This window comes from Anomaloglossus baeobatrachus, chromosome 9, assembly GCF_048569485.1.
Source record: "Anomaloglossus baeobatrachus isolate aAnoBae1 chromosome 9, aAnoBae1.hap1, whole genome shotgun sequence".
Classification (NCBI taxonomy): domain Eukaryota; kingdom Metazoa; phylum Chordata; class Amphibia; order Anura; family Aromobatidae; genus Anomaloglossus; species Anomaloglossus baeobatrachus.
In genome coordinates, this window is record NC_134361.1 from 65916237 (window position 1) to 65935832 (window position 19596).

At 42.6% G+C, this 19596-nt stretch overlaps 1 long non-coding RNA gene across 2 annotated transcripts in view; it reads right to left on the reverse strand.

Moving 5' to 3' along the window:
- The window catches only part of LOC142250484 (uncharacterized), a 96661-nt gene that overhangs the window by 50895 nt on the left and 26170 nt on the right, over nucleotides 1–19596 (reverse strand). For both annotated transcript variants that reach the window (XR_012725194.1, XR_012725195.1), the window contains exon 2: nucleotides 5532–5654. This is a non-coding gene — a long non-coding RNA (uncharacterized LOC142250484). The remainder of the gene's footprint in view (nucleotides 1–5531; nucleotides 5655–19596) is intronic.

A 19596-nucleotide genomic window follows, 5' to 3' on the forward strand; every position in this document is an offset into this window, starting at 1 on the left:
CCGCCCCTAAAGCTTAGTCCAGTGCCTGAGTATACTGCTTCCTGTGTGCTCCTGCCCTGCTGCTTTTGGTTCCTGATTGTTATTCGGATCCTCTTGGAAAACAACCGACACCGACTCTGGACTTCATCTGGTATCATCTAGCTGTACCTGGACTCCGTTTGCCGTCTTTGGTCGGAACTTCTGCCCGGTTCCTTCCGTTTAATACCACTCTGGACTCACATCACGTACAGACATTTTTCGACTTACCTATTGCCCTTTTGTGTCCCGGCTGCTGCGCATTTAGGGCTTCTGGGGTGATTGCCAGACAGTCCCTGTATAGGGGTTTGCTGTTGGTGGTCTCCCTGGGGGAGTCCGGTGCGCGGTACCGGGAATTCCCTTTCGCTCAGTCCCTGGAAGGTATTTCCTGTATTTATGTTCTACTGTGTTTTTGTTCCGTTTATGTACATATTTGCTGGTTGCATATTATAAATGTCTTGCACCAAGAACTCGTCTCTGGTTGTCATTGCCCTAACGCAATCGAAATCCTCAATACATACAATAGTATTACAGCCAGACTCGGGAAGACCTAACATTTGTACAGGCACCTTGTGTCGTGTTGTTCCGGGGAACAGTTGACTGACGTCTGCCTGGGGCCACCACTCTGCTTCTTACTGCCTGTTGTGATGCTACGCCTCCCTCCCCCTGTGCACTGCTGTCCTCGCTCTGCATATCCTCCTGCCAGGTTGGGTCAGTTACTGGATCATCCACCACGTCGTCTTCCTCTTCCGCACCCTGCTCCTCCTCCTGACTTCCTGACAATTGTGTCTCATCATCGGCCACCCCTTGTTGAGACACGTTGCCAACTTCGTGAGAACGTGGCTGCTCAAATATTTGTGCATCTGTACATACAATCTCGTCATGGCCCACTTCAACAGGAGCTGGCGAGAGGCCAGAATTTGTGAATGGAAACGTGAACGAACAGCTATTCCGAGTGTCCAAGTGTGGGATCAGTAATGTCCGTGGACGTGTACTCGGCCTGGTGGTAGGAAGGAGGATCAGGTTCTGAAATGTGCGGTGCAGTATCACGGCTACTGACACTTGACCGTGTGGAAGACAGAGTGTTTGTGGTGGTGCCAATCTGACTGGAAGCATTATCCGCTATCCAACTAACAACCTGTTGACACTGGTCTTGGTTCAAGAGGGGTGTACTGCTGCGGTCCCCAAGAATTTGGGACAGGACGTGCGAGCGACTAGATGTGGCCCTTTGTTGTGGCGAAATTAGAGCTTGCACACAACCTCGGTGTCTGCCTGCACCACCATCACGTCCACTTCCTTGTTCGTTGACAACGCCCTTGCGCATTTTGCAATGCTGTGCTGATGTGTATTCACTAGACTTGTGTGTTATATCCAAGTTTGTGCAAAACTCACACAAATGCAGCGGAAAGCTGCCACCAACAGGCACACACGTGCAATTTTTAAATGCAAGCACGGAGGCACTAAGAACCTAACAGGTCTCTATCCAGGGACAACGTAGAGCCTCCCAATGTTTGGCTTCCCTGCCTAAGGGCTATACTATAATACACCCACTTCCTTCCAATGGGCACTTCAGGTTTACAGGCCTTCATGCACGTCTCTATCCAGGGACAACGTGGAGCCTCCCAATGTTTGGCTTCCCTGCCTAAGGGCTATACTATAATACACCCACTTCCTTCCAATGGGCACTTCAGGTTTACAGGCCTTCATGCACGTCTCTATCCAGGGACAACGTGGAGCCTCCCAATGTTTGGCTTCCCTGCCTAAGGGCTATACTATAATACACCCACTTCCTTCCAATGGGCACTTCAGGTTTACAGGCCTTCATGCACGTCTCTATCCAGGGACAACGTGGAGCCTCCCAATGTTTGGCTTCCCTGCCTAAGGGCTATACTATAATACACCCACTTCCTTCCAATGGGCACTTCAGGTTTACAGGCCTTCATGCACGTCTCTATCCAGGGACAACGTGGAGCCTCCCAATGTTTGGCTTCCCTGCCTAAGGGCTATACTATAATACACCCACTTCCTTCCAATGGGCACTTCAGGTTTACAGGCCCTCATGCACGTCTGTATGCAGGGGCATTGGTGAACCTCACAATTTAGGACTGCCCTGGCAAAGGAAAATACTACAAAGACTCACTTCCTCAAAATGGGCACATTAGACTCAAGAGGCCTTCATGTACGTCTCTTCTCAGGGACATCGGAGTGCCACACAATGTTTTCACGTAAAATCTTTCATGTATTGATCTCAAAAAGTAACATACACCAGCTCTATCTCACTATTGGGTATGTGCCCTTAACATTTCCGCCATGAAAAATCATTTTGGGGTCATTTTGGAAGGTTTTCTGGTGAGTCCGTAAAAATGGCGTAAAACGCGGACAAAATTGTTCACAGCTGTGACTTTTGAGTGATAAATGCTTCAAGGGGTCTTCCCCATGCTGTTGCCATGTCATTTGAGCACTCTTCTGAGACTTTTGTGACATTTTTAGGGTTTCTCCATGCTGCCGGGAGGTCATTTCACAAAAATACTCGGGTCTCCCATAGGATAACATTGGGCTCGTTGCTCGGGCCGAGTACACGAGTATCTTGGGAGGCTCGGCCCGAGCTTCGAGCACCCGAGCTTTTTAGTACTCGCTCATCACTATTGAAGACCTCAACAATTCTACCTTGAAAAAATAAACAAATAAATGTAAAAAAAAACCATATATATATACATATATACACACATATATATATATATATATATATATATATATATATGTGTGTGTGTGTGTGTATAGATATATATATGTATATATGTGTGTGTATATATATATATTTGTATATGTGTGTATATATAAATAAATATATATATATATATATATTTTATTTTTTTTATTATTTTTTTTTTAAATTGAATATTTTATTTTGGTCTACTGCAAAATCCTGGAAGTATCCAACCCAAAATTAAGAGGGCCCAGTAGCACCTGTATGTCTTAATGGTAAACGGCCCACCTCAAGGCTCCATCCCCTGAAACCAATTGAAAACGAAATTCATTCTCTTTATCATAAGACCCAATTTCCATTTGCAGCTACCAGTCAGTCTGCCTTTCCTTGCTCTACATGTACATTTCTATAGAAATTTATTAGCATGCCAAAAGATTTACATGCCTTACAACAAGGCTCTCTTAATTCAATGGCATTCCGTAAAATGCTATTAAAAGTCCAGGAAACCAAAACAAACACACCCATACCTCTTCACAGGTGGGCAGAAGACAATGAACGAGCTAGGTAGCATTTTCTCTCAGCAGTGTTAACATGTTGCTTTTTAACGACGTGACAAGTGTAAATGGTGGTTTCATAGCTAAGGAATAAAAACAACTATAATCTACCTATCTATCATCTACAACCCCAATTACAAAACTCCAGTAATTGGTTTCCTCACTACCCAGACTTTTACAGACTGTTGTCAAAAGAAGAAGAGAGGATGCTTCACAATCGTAGACTTTGCCCAGTACCAACTTTTTTTTTATGAAGACATAGAATAGTATAATATAATATTTATTCATTTATATAGCGGTATTAATTCCACAGCACTTTACATAAATTGTTGCTCACAATCTAGAGTCCCTATCTGTATGTCTTTGGAGTGTGGGAGGAATCCGGAGAACCTGGAGGAAACCCACGCAAACACGGGGAGAACATACAAAGTTCTTGCAGATGTTGACCCTGGTGGGATTTGAACCCCGGACCCCAGCGCTGCAGGACTGCAGTGCTAACCACTGAACCGCCATGCCACCCAGCTCACGCACTTCAACGGAGGATGTCATAGTCGCTGCAGAGAACCGCCCTAGCTTCAGACGGAATCTTACAGAGAAGAAAGAAATGAGAAGTCTCCAGCATCCACGGAAGGAATCCTTTTTGATAAAAATTCCTTTCTTCTTTACTTATCCATTTTTAAATGACATATCAGGGAGCAGGATAGCACATTGACGTGTTTCGGCGTAAAGCCTTGAGGGTTACAATTAAGGCTTTACACTGAAGCACAGGTGAAGGAAGAATGATCCAGCTTACGATAAAATCCAGCTTTTAATGAAAAATTAGTAAAACTACAGTTCCCATTATCCAAACTTATGTGTAATAACACCAGGTCTAGGGAAAAATATTCAAGGTCAAAACTGCACATTAGACACGTTTCGGTTTAAGAGCCGAGTGCTTGAAATGCATCTAGTGTGCGGTTTTGACCATGAATATTTTTCCCTAGACCGGGTGTCATTATACAAAAATTTAGATAATGTGAACTGTAGTTTTACTAATTTTTCATTAAAAGGTGGATTTTATCGTAAGCTGGAAGCTGGGTCATTCTTCCTTCACCTGTGCTTCAACGCTGGGCAGCAGCAGTATCATTTGCTTCTACACCAGAGAGAGAGTGGACGGATCTCAGGGTGAGCTGGATATATTTTCTTTACACCAAAACACGTCAACGTACTATCCAGCTCCCTGATATGTCATTTTAAAATGGATAAATAAAGAAGAAAGGAATTTTTATCAAAAAGGATTTCAGCCGTGGATGCTGGAGACTTCCCCTTTCTTTCTTCTCTGTAAGATTCCGTCTGAAGCTAGGGCGGTTCTGTGCAGCGGCTATGACATTCTCCGGTGAAGTGTGTGAGCTGGGTGGCACGGTGGCTCAGTTGCTAGCACTGCATGGTGGCTCAGTGGTTAGCACAAACTGATTAGTGGACTAGAATTAGGCTATGTGCGCATGCTGCATCTTTGTGGTGACCACAATAATGCACATTTTTGGGTCTCAAAAAACCCACCCTCATTATGCATTTTTTCCCCGCGTTTTACTGCATTTTTAGCGTGTTTTTGCCCAGTGTGTTTTTTAAGTCAAATCTATTGACTGGAAGGGCTCAAAAACAATGGCAAAAATGCAGAAATAATTGACATGCTGTGGTCATCACAAAGACGCAGCCAAAAAAAAGCTGCAACGTGGAAAACTGAAATCTCATAGACTTTGTTGGGGAAGAAAATGCATGCAGTTTTGGAACAAAAAAAAACGCAAAAAAAACGCAAAACACTCAAGGCCTTATATTCTCATGGTGAGCATATTTATATATTTTCTGTACACTTTATCCACGGAGGGTACAGGTGAATAGATTAAAAAAAGTCTTTATTGAAAATTCATAAGAAAACAGTTATGGAACTAGATGTGACCCACCATGATACAGGCAGTAAAGAACAACCCCGCATTTCGGAAAAAAGTGCCTTATTCATGGATGGACCTCCATGAATAAGACGTCTTTTCGCAGAAACGTGTAGGATTATCCTACACTGTCTATATCATGGAAGTTCCCATCTAGTTCCATAACTGTTTTTTATGAATTTTCAATAAAGACTTTTTTTAATCTACTCACACGTGCCTTCCATGGATGATGGAGACTTCCCCTCCCTTCCAACTTTTTTTTTAGATGCTATTGACCTGTAAATAAGTGAATTTTTTAAAAATGAAATGGAAAAAATATCCACTATTTACCTTTAGACCTGTGATGAGTAAAATATGGCTTTAAGATTGTTGAATCGTTGCATGCTCATTTTCTTCAAATTTTACACACTGTCCCAACTTTTTGGAAATTGGAGTTGTAGACCTATCTTCATTCTGCAGAATAGAAACACAAAGATATACTTAAAATAAATTAAAAATACAAAAATATACCAAATTTGTTTAATAAACAAAACAAAACTTCACTCCATGCCTGAAAGAGAAAAGGCTAATACAATATTAGTTGATCGATTATGCATAAGAAGACATTGAGTTTAAAGGGAGCCTGCCACATTTGATAATGCCGTTGACTTGCAGATATTGGGTTAATATTGTTAGGAAGGTTCCTGGGCACTTTACTGAAAGTACATATCATGAGAAAATTGCTTTTATTCCTCCCAGGAGCCGCAGACTTTCAGTCATACAGACGTGCCGGCACGGCTACAGTCCCTGGTTTTGGTGACTGATCATATATAGTATTCAGAACCTTCCTGGCACTATGAACCTCCAGGTGCTCTCCATATATGCAGATTATTAGTGTTATCCAATGTGACAGGCTCCCTTTACACTCAACATGTTCTTAGGCTGCATTTTTAAAGCATTGTTTGGGGTGTATTATTGTCACAAATCTGCATGTCTATCCTTATACCAGCAAAGTCGATGAGAATTCTGAAGTGCTGTGCACATGTTGCTTATTTTTCCTTGCAGATTTGGTGCAGAAAATAATCTGCAGCATGTCAACTCTTAGTGCATTTTTGACGGTGTTTTTCTGCCCCTTCACCCATTCACTTCATTATGAAAAACACATGACAAAAATGCACCAAAGGATTCCTATTTTCTTTAATTGGTGTTTGCAAAACAAAAATATATGTTTTGCGAATGCACAGTTATGAGGATCAATATGGTTGAAAGAAGAAAAAGTTATTCTTCATTCATTTACCCCACTTTTGGCTAAATAGTAGTGATCAGCGAATACAACATATTCGGGTTTGGATTATTCATACCCAATACCTAGTACTATTCTAGTATTCGTCTGTAATAACGAACCTAATGCAAGTCAATGGGGAACCCAGGCATTTTTCTGGGAAATCTTGAAGAAAAATGCTCAGTTTCCCCATTGACTTGCATTAGGTTCATTATTTGTGATGAATACTGGAATAGAACTAGGAATTCGGTAAAAAATAACCCAAACCCATATATTTAGTGTTCACTCATCAGTCATCACTAGTAATTAGATCCTTCCCTCAGACTTGGAGATCTGATGGATTGAAGCGTGAGACGTCTGATTTCTGATAGTCCATGCTCTTCGTCACCTTATGGTTTCTGTTTTATTTATCCATTTTTTTATACATTTTACCATCACTTTTATTACCATTGTTTCCACTTCACCAGTCATCTGGCTTTTTACCTCTAACATGGAAGTTAAACCATGTTAGAAGTGATGTCATAATGATCAAACTCATCCAATGCATAAGCTTTTGTGCTTGACCCTTCAAGGAGCAGGACCACAAAACATCAGCTGTTACGTTCCTCTGATGCCACTCAACAGTTTTGTAGTTGAAACTGGTAAAAAAAATGCCAGATGTCAACTGTTGGCTTTTTGATATCAGTTGTAGTCATTAAAGACACAAGAAAACTGATCCTGAAGGCGTAAAAAAAAAAATCCAGAATAAACAGTATGTGCACTATGTAAGGGTAAATCTCCATTTATCCTTGGCATCATGATCAATTTTCTTGTGCCTCAACTGTCAAAAAGGCATCTGCTTTTTGGACCATTTTCTACTGGAAAATATGGAGGTGGGATGAAAAATGTATCATGTAGTGTTTTCTAATCCAGTTCCCCCCTGGAGGTCGGTACAACAACGGATGCGTATGGTGTTGTATCTGATCCCATTGAACTATAAGACCAATTCTTAGATATGTTTCCCTCGATCCTAGAGGGGAAAAATAACATTTGGATGACTGGGTAGGTGGAAACAAAGCCTAAAAGTATAGCTACTAGTGATGAGTGAGTACTAAAATGTTCGTGTTCAGGATGTTCGTACTGAACACCTAGTATTATTCCAGTGTTCGTCATGAATAACAAACCTAATACAAGTCAATAAACACAAAAAAGAGTGTGTCAGCTCATCTACTGAATAGGGGGTCCGGTTTCCAATCCGCCACTCGGACATCTGGGCAAGGCAGAAGATTCACATAGCAAAACAAGCAACTCCAGCGCCGGAAGGACCGAACTGACGAGATGAATTTTACATTCAATTTTGTATATTAAAAGTTGCCAAACGGTCAGACAGTTACAAAACAAACATATAGGGGAGTGGGGGAATGAAATGATCAACGCATTTCAGCATATGTCTTAATCATGGTCATCATGGATGACCATGATTATGGCATAGGTCGAAATGCATTGGTCGTTTCTTCCCCCACACCCCTATATGTTTGTTTTATAACTATCTAACCATTTGTCAACTTTTAATATGCAAAAGTAAATGTGAAATTTTATGTGACACATCTCGTTAGTTCGGTCTTTCCAGTGCTGGAGATACTTGTTTTACTGTAACACAAGTCAATGGGGAACATGAGCATTTTTCTGGGAAATATTCAAGAAAAATGCTTGGTTTCCCCATTGACTTGCATTAGGTTTGTTATTCATGATGAATATTGGAATAGTACTTGTATTCGGTACGAATAACCCGAACCCAAATATTTAGTATTCGTTCATCACTAATAGCTACTTTTCTTAGGATTTCATACTGGATAACAGCATAAAATAGACATATTCATCAGCCATATTTTGAAAATCAACTCTGATAAAATGTCAAGATCCAAGAAAGATACTTATCAGCCACTCCACCACCGGCTGCAATTCCTGGTAAAGGGATGCACAGATTAGAGTCTAGCTGGTCACCGGAAGAAGCAATCCGAAAAACATCCAAGAAAAATCCAGCAATCCCAAATGCTAAAAAATTCCAAAGTTTTATTTCACATTCTAAAATTCCATGGTTCACACTCCATTAAAAGAAAAACAGATGACGCGTTTCAGATCCTTACTCAGATATGAGTAAGGATCTGATGAATCCGAAATGCATCATCTGTTTCCCTTTTAATGGAGTGTGAACCATGGAATTTTTAGTTACAAGTGAAAAGGTTTTGGTACCGTGTTAGCCAGTTGAAAAATTGAAATTGAAAATCCGCTCACTGAGAACATTCAATAACCATGGAATTTTAGAATGTGAAATAAAACATTGCCTTTTTTAGCGTTTGGGATTGCTGGATTTTTCTTAGATTTTTCTGATAAAATGTATGGGTGAAAAAGTGTAAAATTATATATATATATACCATCGACTGCAATAATAAAACATTTACTATGGATGGTAATAAACACTGGCCAGAACGCCATAGGAACTCCTGAAGAAAGTAGCCCAATAAGGAGCGTTATCGTAAGATCAGTCATTGTGGCTATCAGTGAGAAAAGGAAATCACAGGCAATAAAGATAGCAGTGTGTGAACAATAAAGCTAATGACAGCACAATGACAAGTGTTGTTCTTCATAATAAGGGATGAAAAACAGTGCCCCTTTCACACACACAACGGTCCTTACAAATGGGCACTATAATTTCACATATAAACAGCTCCGCTGTGGGTCTTTCACAAGGTGTTACAGGCAATGAGAAATGTAAACTGTGGCAGTGACAAGACTTGCTTTGTCATGTGCATTAAGAATAACATTGACTTTGCTCCATTTTGGTGGCGTTAAAACAAAACAACCTAGTAACATCTACTATAACAGGAGAGTCTGGATCAGGAGCTTCTTCCATTGATGGTAGACTCTGGTCTACTGAAAGTAACATCTAAATTTCCAATATTAACATGAAATATAAAATTTCATTTTTTACATGTTTTGGATGCTTGTCTCGTAGAAATTAATGTAATCCGTTGACTAATTTGTTCATCTTGGTCAAATATTTTCTATAAATAAATAAAAAAATAATACAAATAAAATAAGAAATATAATAATAATAGTGATTATTGATCATGATAATAATAAATATTACCGTGTGTGTCCCTGTACAGGCATATAAGAGGTCGGTTGCTGGATTTCTACTCTTTGAACCTTCTCCCGGTTGGAAACACGATGTCCATGCAGCGGATCTTCGGTGGGAGAGGTGAGCTGAGACTTTCCTTTTTTCTTATGAGGTTCATATGTACAAGTCTTGTATATATTTCTTCTCTTGGTATTGAAGGTCTTTGTCAGTGATTTCTAACCAAGGTTCCCATAAAGTATTATATCCAACTTTATAAATGGATAATGTTTGTAAAAATATAGCCTTTACTGCTTATTAAAATTTGTAGGCATTCTGGAGATATTAACACTTTTCTTTTGTTTACAGCTTGTTGCCTAAGAGACCGACCACTGAAGCTGTCTTCCTTGTAAAGACTGTGCTGAAGCTCTCAAGGATTAAAGGGAACCTGTCACCAGATTTGTCCGTTGTAACCTGCGTCAACCACCCGTAGGCTCTTACATACAACATTTTAGAATACTGTATACAACAGCCCAGGCTGATCTATATAACATAAAGAACATCTTTTATTATACTCACCGGCGTGGTGGTAGGGTCCTATGGGTGCCGCTGGTCTCAGTCCAGCGCCTCCTCTCTTCTTGTGATCACCGTCTTCCTTCTTGCTTCATGTGGATGATGCGTCCTACGTCATCCATACAGTGGCCTCCACTGTGCCTCCAATCCGACCACCACCAGTAAGCTCATATATACAGCATTCTAGAATACTGTAAGAGATTACTGCGGACAAATCTGGGGACAGATTCCCTTTAACAACACATTCTGGGGATCCTAGCTAGCTTCAAAACAGTGGTTAAAAATATTATAACAGTGCAAATATTCTGTTGTCTAGCAGTGGTGGTCAGTCTCCAAGACAACAAACTATAAACAAAAGGAAAGTGGTACTATCTCAAGGACGGCTGAAAATTTGTATAAACAATAAATTGCAAAATTGCTCGTACTTGCAAGCTCTGTCTGACGATACCCATTTATGAAGATGGGAATAACCCTTTAAGATGCTTAATAACTGGTCATCAGTTCACAGAAAGCAGTAGCAAAACCAGTAACTTTTATTATATGTATTACAAGCAACTCAAAAATACTTAGTATAGAGGAATGAAAGCAGGCAAAAATGTTAGCCTCCATATAAAATCATATAATTCCTTACCTTTCCTTACACAAAGCATTTTTAGGTCGAAATGTGAACTGGGGCTTACTGGGAACGGAAATGGTGCGCAGGTATTCCCTAATGCTATTATAAGGCCGGAGTCACACTTGCGAGTTACTCGCTGAGTCTCGCATTGACATCACCCGGCTCGGCCGCACACTCTCCTTAAAGGAGCGGGTTGGCTGCATGTATTTCTATGTAGCTGAGGCACTACCCGGCAGGTAGACTCCGGCCTATTATGGAGCCATTAGTTAATTGTTGGCCTTTATGTGCATGGCAGTGATTCTAGGGAAGAATACCTAAACTATAGGGTAAAAAAGTTGTATTTCAGCTCACCACTATAAGACTGAATCCCAGGAGGAGACTCCGGACGGTGCTCACAGGACTAGGGAAGTCTGTAAGTGATCAAACAAGGGTGGGTCCGCAGCACAAAACATCCATAGGACTTTTAGAAGTACTAAAGTAAAAACTTCAAATTTAGTCCATAAGTATAAAAAGGTAAAACTTAATTCCTCCAATCAACGCGTTTCAGATGTGGTCGTCCTTAGTCATGATCCATCCATGATCCTATTATGGAGCCATTAGTTATTCGTTGGCCTTTATGTACATGGCAGTGATTCTAGGGAAGAATACCTAAACTATAGGGTATCTGAAGGATTAAGGTACCACATTATAGGCTTGTAGATTTCTATGCACAGATCTTAAATATGGCGGGTGAGGACTAAAACTCACGGTCTGGCCTGGAGCTACTTATGACTGTAGATATTTAGTAATGCTTTGTAGAAATTTCTAAACATTTACGCCTGTTCCACATGTCCAACATCCATGGTCAAATTATGGACCCCAATCCATATGTCCGGACCGGCTGCGAGTCTTCTGATCTGAACACAACGGATTTATACACATATATAAGGCTGTTGAGTTTGGATCAGGAAGCCCAACTGAACATTAGGATTCATTCTTAGGCTATGGATGTCAAACATGTGAATCCGGCCTTAACTGTATTGTAAGGCAGTTTTATAACAAAAAAAGTCTTAAAAGTTTTTTTACTGTCCTTAGCAACCAATCACAACACAGCTGTTATGCTAGGAGGACACGTATAAGTACAAGGAGAAAACAGAGGCATAATCAGGGCAATATCTGAGGATCAGAAGTCCAGGAAGGTATGTAATAAGTTCAGGGGGAAAGCAGACACATAGTCAGGTAATGGCCCAAAGTCAAACAGGCAGGAGGTTACGACAGGAACAGGAAGCAGGCAGAGAGGAGGCAAATAATGGTCCGGGGTCAGAGAACAAAGATCAAAACAGAGACACACACCAACAGCACAACTACAGAACCAGAAAATACAACTGGCGATGTCCTGGGTGAGCATGCTCAGTAAAAAAGCCTGGGCAATTACCAGGAAGTTGGGACACCTGAGTAATCAGCACCAACATGGAATCCTGAGCTGTCAAACACACTGCTGGCTAGTAACTCAGGAAAGCACAGCAGAGCATCTCCAAAGGCAAGATGCTCTGCACAAAGGAATCGTGACAACAGCTTTCATTTTACCAGAACCACTTCAAAAATAAAAGCCATACCGTGATTGGTTGCTATGATTAATAACGAGTTTTTCTCTTAGAAAGTTTTGATAAACAAGACCACTCATTTTTCCTATGTCTGACGTCTTATTCTGAATCTAAAGTCAAAAAATGAAGTCATGCCAAGAAATTTGTACAAAAACCCTGTGGTTTTCTATACAAAATGTTCTCACTTCCAGTAAGAACATGATTAAGGAATTGCTACTTATGCAGATTCGTGTTCTCAAAAATGGCTTCTGACAAAAGCTTCAATATTACATCCAGCAAACCTTTATATGGGTTTCTTGGCCCCAGAATGGTACCATTACCACACGAGAACCAAAAAGTGCAACAATAAATATATCCCCCCCTCCTCTTTTGAAATATTATTTATTATAATATTATTTAGTATGTAAAGTAACCTTTTGTTACCTCAGCGAATATAAATTACAGTCGGCAACGAGAATGGAGGAAAGATAGGAGTAGTGCGGGTAAATCCCTCCATATGTAATGTATTCAGCAGAACCGTGCTCAGCGTGCTCGGCAGATCTGTGCGCGGGTGAATGGCTGAAGGTCTGTCTGGCTGAGGCTTACAGAGACATGCAGACATCAGCTAAAAACGGATTAGAAAAAAACACGAAAAACATCCGTGGCTTAAAATGGAAGTAGCAGTCATTTATCAAAGCAGGGAAAGGAAAAAGGATATACATTGTTGTCATAATTACATGCCTGAGGTGTAATGTGTGGGAAAAGTTCACACTCCGAGCAGGAATATGAAAAGCGAGAGGTCGGACTGGAGGTTGGAGCACTTGTCAGTGCAGAAAAGTTTTAAGGGTTTGTGACTTTTACCGAGTCAGCCTAGTACTTAAAGGGGTGGTTTACTACACAGCATAGTAGCCACACATCGATGTAAGCCTCATAAAGAAGGCTTTTTTCCTATACCTTATTTAACCAATTGTACCTGTGAGCAGCGTTATTGCAGTCTGCTCATCGCAATCCCGTGATCCCCGGGCTCCCTGACCTCTGAGATTCCAGTTGACCTGACATCACCAAGGCCGGCCCCAATCTCCCTGAGTGACTGGGTTGTGGGCGAAGTTTCACAACTCATCACAGCCCAGCACCGCTCTCTTTCCTTCACTGCAGAGCGCTGGAAGCAGGAGTGATGCTGGGCTGTAACAAGCAATGAAACTCTGCTAACAGCCCAGTCACTCAGCAAGACTGGGGTCGGCCACAGTGATGTCGGGTCAACTGGAAGTTGACATGATATCACTGGATCTCAGAGGTCACGGAGCCCGGGGGTCACGGGATGGGGATGACAAATGACAAATGTACCTAGATACCTCAAATCCAATCACTGTCTATCTAAGGAGACAAACCCCATAGAATAAGTATGGGAAACCATATGGGGTTTTGCCATGGATGCCTAGAAGCTGACATATTTGAGAAATGAAGAGTAGGTGAAATGCCCAATGAAGGAGCATAACTTTCAGGTGTAACAGATCAGTGAAAAATTAGGAGGCAATTAAACGTGTGGTTCACTACTCAGCATAGTGGCCACATATCGATGTAAGCCTCGTAAAGAAGACTTTTCTCAAATACCTTGTTTAGCCAATTGTGCCTGTGAGCGGCGCTATTGTAATCCACTCATCCCCATCCCGTGACCCCTGGCTCCGTGACCGATAAGATCGAGATCCAGTGATGTCACATCAACTTCCAGTTGACCCGACATCACCATGGCCGGCCCCAAATTTTGCTGAGTGACTGGGCTGTTTGCAGAGTTTCATCGCATATCACAGCCCAGCATTGCTCTTGCTTCCAGCGCTCTGCAGCAAAGGAGAGAGCACTAGAGATGCTGGGCTGTGATGTGCGGTAAAACTCTGCAAACAGCCCAGTCACTAACAGAGACTGTGGTGTGCCACAGTGATGTTGGGTCAACTGGAATTTGACATGACATTACCAGATCATTGAGCCCGGGGGTACGGGATGGGGATGAGTGGACCACAATAGCACCGCTCACAGGCACAATTGGCTAAACAACGTATTTGAAAAAACCCTTCTTTATGAGGCTTACATCAATATGTGACCACTATGCTGAGTACTAAACCACTCATTTAATTGCCTCCTAATTTTACAGTGATCTGTTATACCTGAAGGTTATGCTCCTTCATTGGGCATTTTACCTCCTCTTCATTTCTCAAATATGTCTTGTTCTTGGCATCCATAGCAAAAACCAATATGGGTTCCAATACTACTTCTATGGGGCTTGTTTCCTTAGATAGACAGTGATTGGATGTGAGGTATCTAGGCACATTTGTCATTCAGGGGTCTCATGAATGAAAATTCCAGCAGAAGTTAATGATATCTATATTAGGCTATGTGAACACGATCCGGAGTGCCAGCATTATGGACGCAGCATACTTTCTCTTCCAGAGATGCTAGTGTTCTGTTTTTATTTTTTTTATATTGTTAACTGTCTTTAATAGAGATGAGCAAACCCAAGGTTTGGTGTTCGTACCACACACATACTTTACAAAAAAAATACAGAGTTCGGGTTTGGAATTCAGGTGCTTTACGTATGAACACAGCCGCGTGAGTATCTCTATGATCAGGTACGCTTGGTGCTCAGCGCAGTGTGAGCCGCTTGCAGTTTTTGAATGGTCCTCATTGGGGGTAACAACAGCGTTGTCAGATGTGGTGTGCAATCAATCAAAAAAATGGAAACACCCTGCCAACTTTCCCCCGGAAGTGTTCTGTTTACTGCTGACTGCATGTGGGTAGAGACCCGAACTGACCAATTAGTGACTTTCATTGTTCTTCAGGTCAAGTCTGGGTCTCAAACCAAACTTTAGCTAAAATCTGGTCCGAACACAACTTCTACGAGGCCTCTTATCTCTAGTCTTTAATAAAACATTTCTATTTTATATATTTTTGGTTAAAACTCCTAATTTTCTATTGGATCTTATTCAATGGGACTAAACTGCAATACAACACACAGTCTCCATATAAACGTGGTGCTATTTCCAGAAGAGAGGAGCTATGTTTTTCTAATTTGATACCAGCCCCTTTAAGACCTATTCCAGCCTAAACAAGTTATCATGATTAATGTCCCATGTTCTTCCACGCTTTTTCTTAGGGAACCTGCCACATTATTTGTGTCCTCCTAGCCATGGTCTTGCAGCCAGGGGAGAAATAGAGACACAATTGCCCCATCCTGGGATTCTGTGAGAGTACCAGTGGTGTGATTTTCACCGATCGGTGACCAGGTGATAACTTGTCTTGTATAACCCTTTTAAATAGTAGGCACATTTAGAAATAGTTTGTAATGAAGTGGGCAAATGTCTCCCTTAATTTAGTAGGAACCTGTCATGTACCAAAACGATATTAACCTGTAGATATGGGACTAGTCTACAGGTTAATAGAATCTGAACCTGCCCGGTGCTTGCACAGAGAGCTCCGCAACCAGGGGGAAATTAACTTTATTCTTCCAGGCAGCGTATGGCTTCCATCATTGAGGTGGCGCCTGTGCGTCTACAGTCACCGCACAGTGTATAGGGAGTGGCAACTGTAACCGAGCCACTCCGGCACTGATTGACAGCCGACTCTCAATTAGCGTTTGCTATGAGTCAGCGTTGGGGTTGCGGCTAGCCACCGTTGAGTGTTTGCTGAAGCTGTGTCGTTGCCACCACAATGACTGGAAGCCAAACGCTGCCGGGAAGAATAATGTTCAGCAGGGCTCTCAGTCCGGGCACCGGATTCCGGGTTCAGAATGCTATTACACAGTAGATTAACTCCATATCTGCAGGTTAATATCAATGAGCCTTTATTTACATTTCTCTTTAAACCTAAATTGAGAGTTATGTACACAAATTTGCATACAATATTAAAATTAGTATTATGTACAAGGGAACTTTTGTCTTTGTCTTGTCTTTGTAAGACTTGAGTCTTACAAAAGGGGCAACAGGTGCATGAGTACACAAGGACCGGGAGCCAAACGTAATTTGTAAAAACCAGGAGGGGGTTATCAGCCAGTGCAGAACTCCTACCGGGGATTAACCACATGGTATCTTTACCTCCTGCTGACCCTAGAACTGAATCCTTAAATGACCAGTAGGCAAGCTGTGCTCCAGCCATGTTCACAACCTCGAGTGTTTGCTTGTATTTAGTATGGATCTATACTGCCTCAGCGTCCTTTAAATTCTCTATACTAAGGATCATGTATGTATTTTTTACATAGGCTCTGAAATAATCTGGTGCTGTTAGTAAGGCCATATAAATAATATAGTTATAAACCAAATGATCCCTCTCATATCCATTCACATACACATGTGCTTTGACTTAATGGGCATACTACTTATATATTATTAGAATTAAATTTCTGGTGCTATTTATCTAGGATTAAAAAAAAATGTAAACTTAAAACCTATTTTTAATGAGGTTTCTTGGCACATGAGACCTAAGGAGACAGTCTGGTTTTATTCTCATACTAAATTCTGTGAAATTAGGTCTAGAGGCATCAATATCACATGCCGGAGAAGGCCTTTAGGGGTGAACTCAAATCCATAGGTAATTCAATACAGATTTCTTTAGGTTTCTTTTTGACCTACATTTTTCATATAGTAATGGTGTGTCACCTCGGGTGTTACGATTCCAGGGGCCCACTCAGAGCTATCACTACTGTACACTGTATGGATGTACACAGCGCCAATACAGTCATTCTCTGTGGTAAAGCAAGGAGACTTGATCTTCCTGCAGCATCCCTGTTGTTCTATACACCAAAGGTAGATTTAGGCCTGCAGTCTACAAAACAGCAGGGAGACTCATAGACAAGGTGGGGGTGGGGAGCCGCATAATGATGTCATCACGCTGGGTCTCTGCATAATGTCCTCCCATGCCTTGTAATACTGGGGGCCATGATACAGTGTAGGGTAAACACGGGGCCATATTACAGTGTGGGATGAATACTAGGGGCCATGATACAGTGTGTGGGTAATACTGGGAACCATGATACAGTGAAGGGTAAACACTGTGGGCCATAATACAATGTGAGGGCAATACTGGGGGCTATATTACAGTATGAGAGAAACCCTAGGGGCGATGATATAGTGCGGGGGAAACACTGGGGGCCATATTACAGTGTGGGGGAAATGCTGAGGGCCATGATACAATGTGGGGGGAATACTGGGGGCTATATTACAGTATGGGAGAAACCCTAGGGGCCATGATACAGTACGGGGGAAACACTGGGGGCCATATTACAGTGTGGGGGAAATACTGAGGGCCATGATACAGTGTGGGGGGAATACTGGGGGACGTAACACAGTGTGAGGGAAATCCTAGGGGCCATATTACAGTGTGGGGGAAATACTGAGAGCCATGATATAGTGTGAGGGAATTACTGGCGGCCATCATAGAGTGTGAGTAGGGCTACTGGGGGAAGGGCAGTTATATAGTTAAAGGGGGTTAGTGTGGGGCCCATCATGCTGTGTATCTATATGGGAACTGTGGCGTCATCATGCTGTGTGGAGGGGAACTATACATAGTGGGGACTCAGGAGACATTATTAAATGTTAATTGGGCACTTAAAAAGCATTATTGTGATAGGTTCACTATATGCATAATGATTGTTAAATGGGCACATTTGGGGCATTACTACTTTCTAGGTGGCAAAATGTGGGCACTGTTTTTTAGGTCACTTTCACTTGGCACTATTATTTTTATTGATGGGACAATTTTAACATCTAGAGCAGGAGTGGGCAATTAATTTTGACAAGTGGCCACATGAGAGACCATGACTGGTGTGGACGGCCAATCCAATCGGCTGAAATTAATTCTGCTCAATATTAACATGTGAATTATAATTAATATTTTATATCATTATTAATTGTATCAGTTAATGTTGAGCAGAATTAAGTATGCTGTCATCCCCTTTATACCGTATGAGCCCTGTCACAGCACCCTACATACACTATGAGCCTCTACATATTTCCCTATATACAATATGAGCCCCCTACATAGGTCTCTATATACCATAGAAGCCCACACACAAACCCATATATACAGTATAAGCCCCCACAATGCCCCTCTATATACTTTGTGAGCGCACACGTGGCCCCTCTATATACAGTGAGCCCCATACACACTCTACATACAGCAGGAGCTCCCACACAGCATCCAAAATACAGTATGAGGCCACACACAGCCTCCGAAATACAGCATGAGCCATCACATAGCCTCCTATATACGTTTTGAGCCCCAAATAACCAACCTGTGGATAGCGGTGACATATGGAGGCAGGAAGCAGGGGTAGCAAACGGGCGGTGAAAGATGGCACGATGCCCCCAGACCACTGTTTTGAACCCTTCGGCTGCCTTGGTCCACGGGCTGGACTGGAACAGCCAGAGGGCTGGATGTGACCCGTGAGCACACTTTGTCCAGCCCTGATGTAGAGGGCACAAAAGAGGCATTTCACATTGGAAGAGGCACAGTGGTGGACAACATGTGGTGTACTAATGTCGCGGGTGGAGGGGATGCGCTCGCCACGCTCGGGTCCGGGGCTTCTGCTGCTGCTGCTCGGTGGCTCAAGCGGTGGGCCGGACCCAGGAACTCGAGCAGCGCTCCTCACCCGTGAGTGAAAAGGGTTGGTTTGTTTAGGGAGATAGTTCGTGACGCCACCCACGGGTCGTGGTGATGATGGGCACCACCGCTGCTGGTGACGGGAATCCCGGGAAGGATGGTAGGGAGCAGCTAGGATGTTGTCCCCTCCGTAGGTGGGGGTTGGTGATCCCGGGGCCCAGTGGTGATACGGGGAGGCTGGATGGCTGGGGGGTGCAGGGTTGCAGGGACAGCGCGGCGCGGTGCCGGATGGCACTGGTGTACTCACTCAGACAGTCAATGATAGAGTCTCTGGTAAACCAAAAGGCCGGATGGACGGGACCCGCAGCCGGCTGCAGTGTTGTGCTGATGGTGGCTGTCTTTCCCTGCACCTGTTAGAATGTTCTGACTCCTGTGGTTGCCCACCGGTAGTCCGCTCCCCGGTGTATGGATACCGGAGGAGCCCTTTTTGCCCGCAGGCGCTGGCCCTTGGATTTCTAGCTGGTGGCGGTGGCTGTATATCCTCACGGTGTGAGCGGTTGCCTTCAGTCGGGACTTGGTTGTTAGGGAACCCCGGGGGTTCCTGTCACATTCGGATTTGACTATTGACGGCGGCTCCAAGCCTGGTCGGGGTCCAATGGCCATGCCTGTGTGCTTAGCTTCACTCCGTTCCCCGGTCCAGT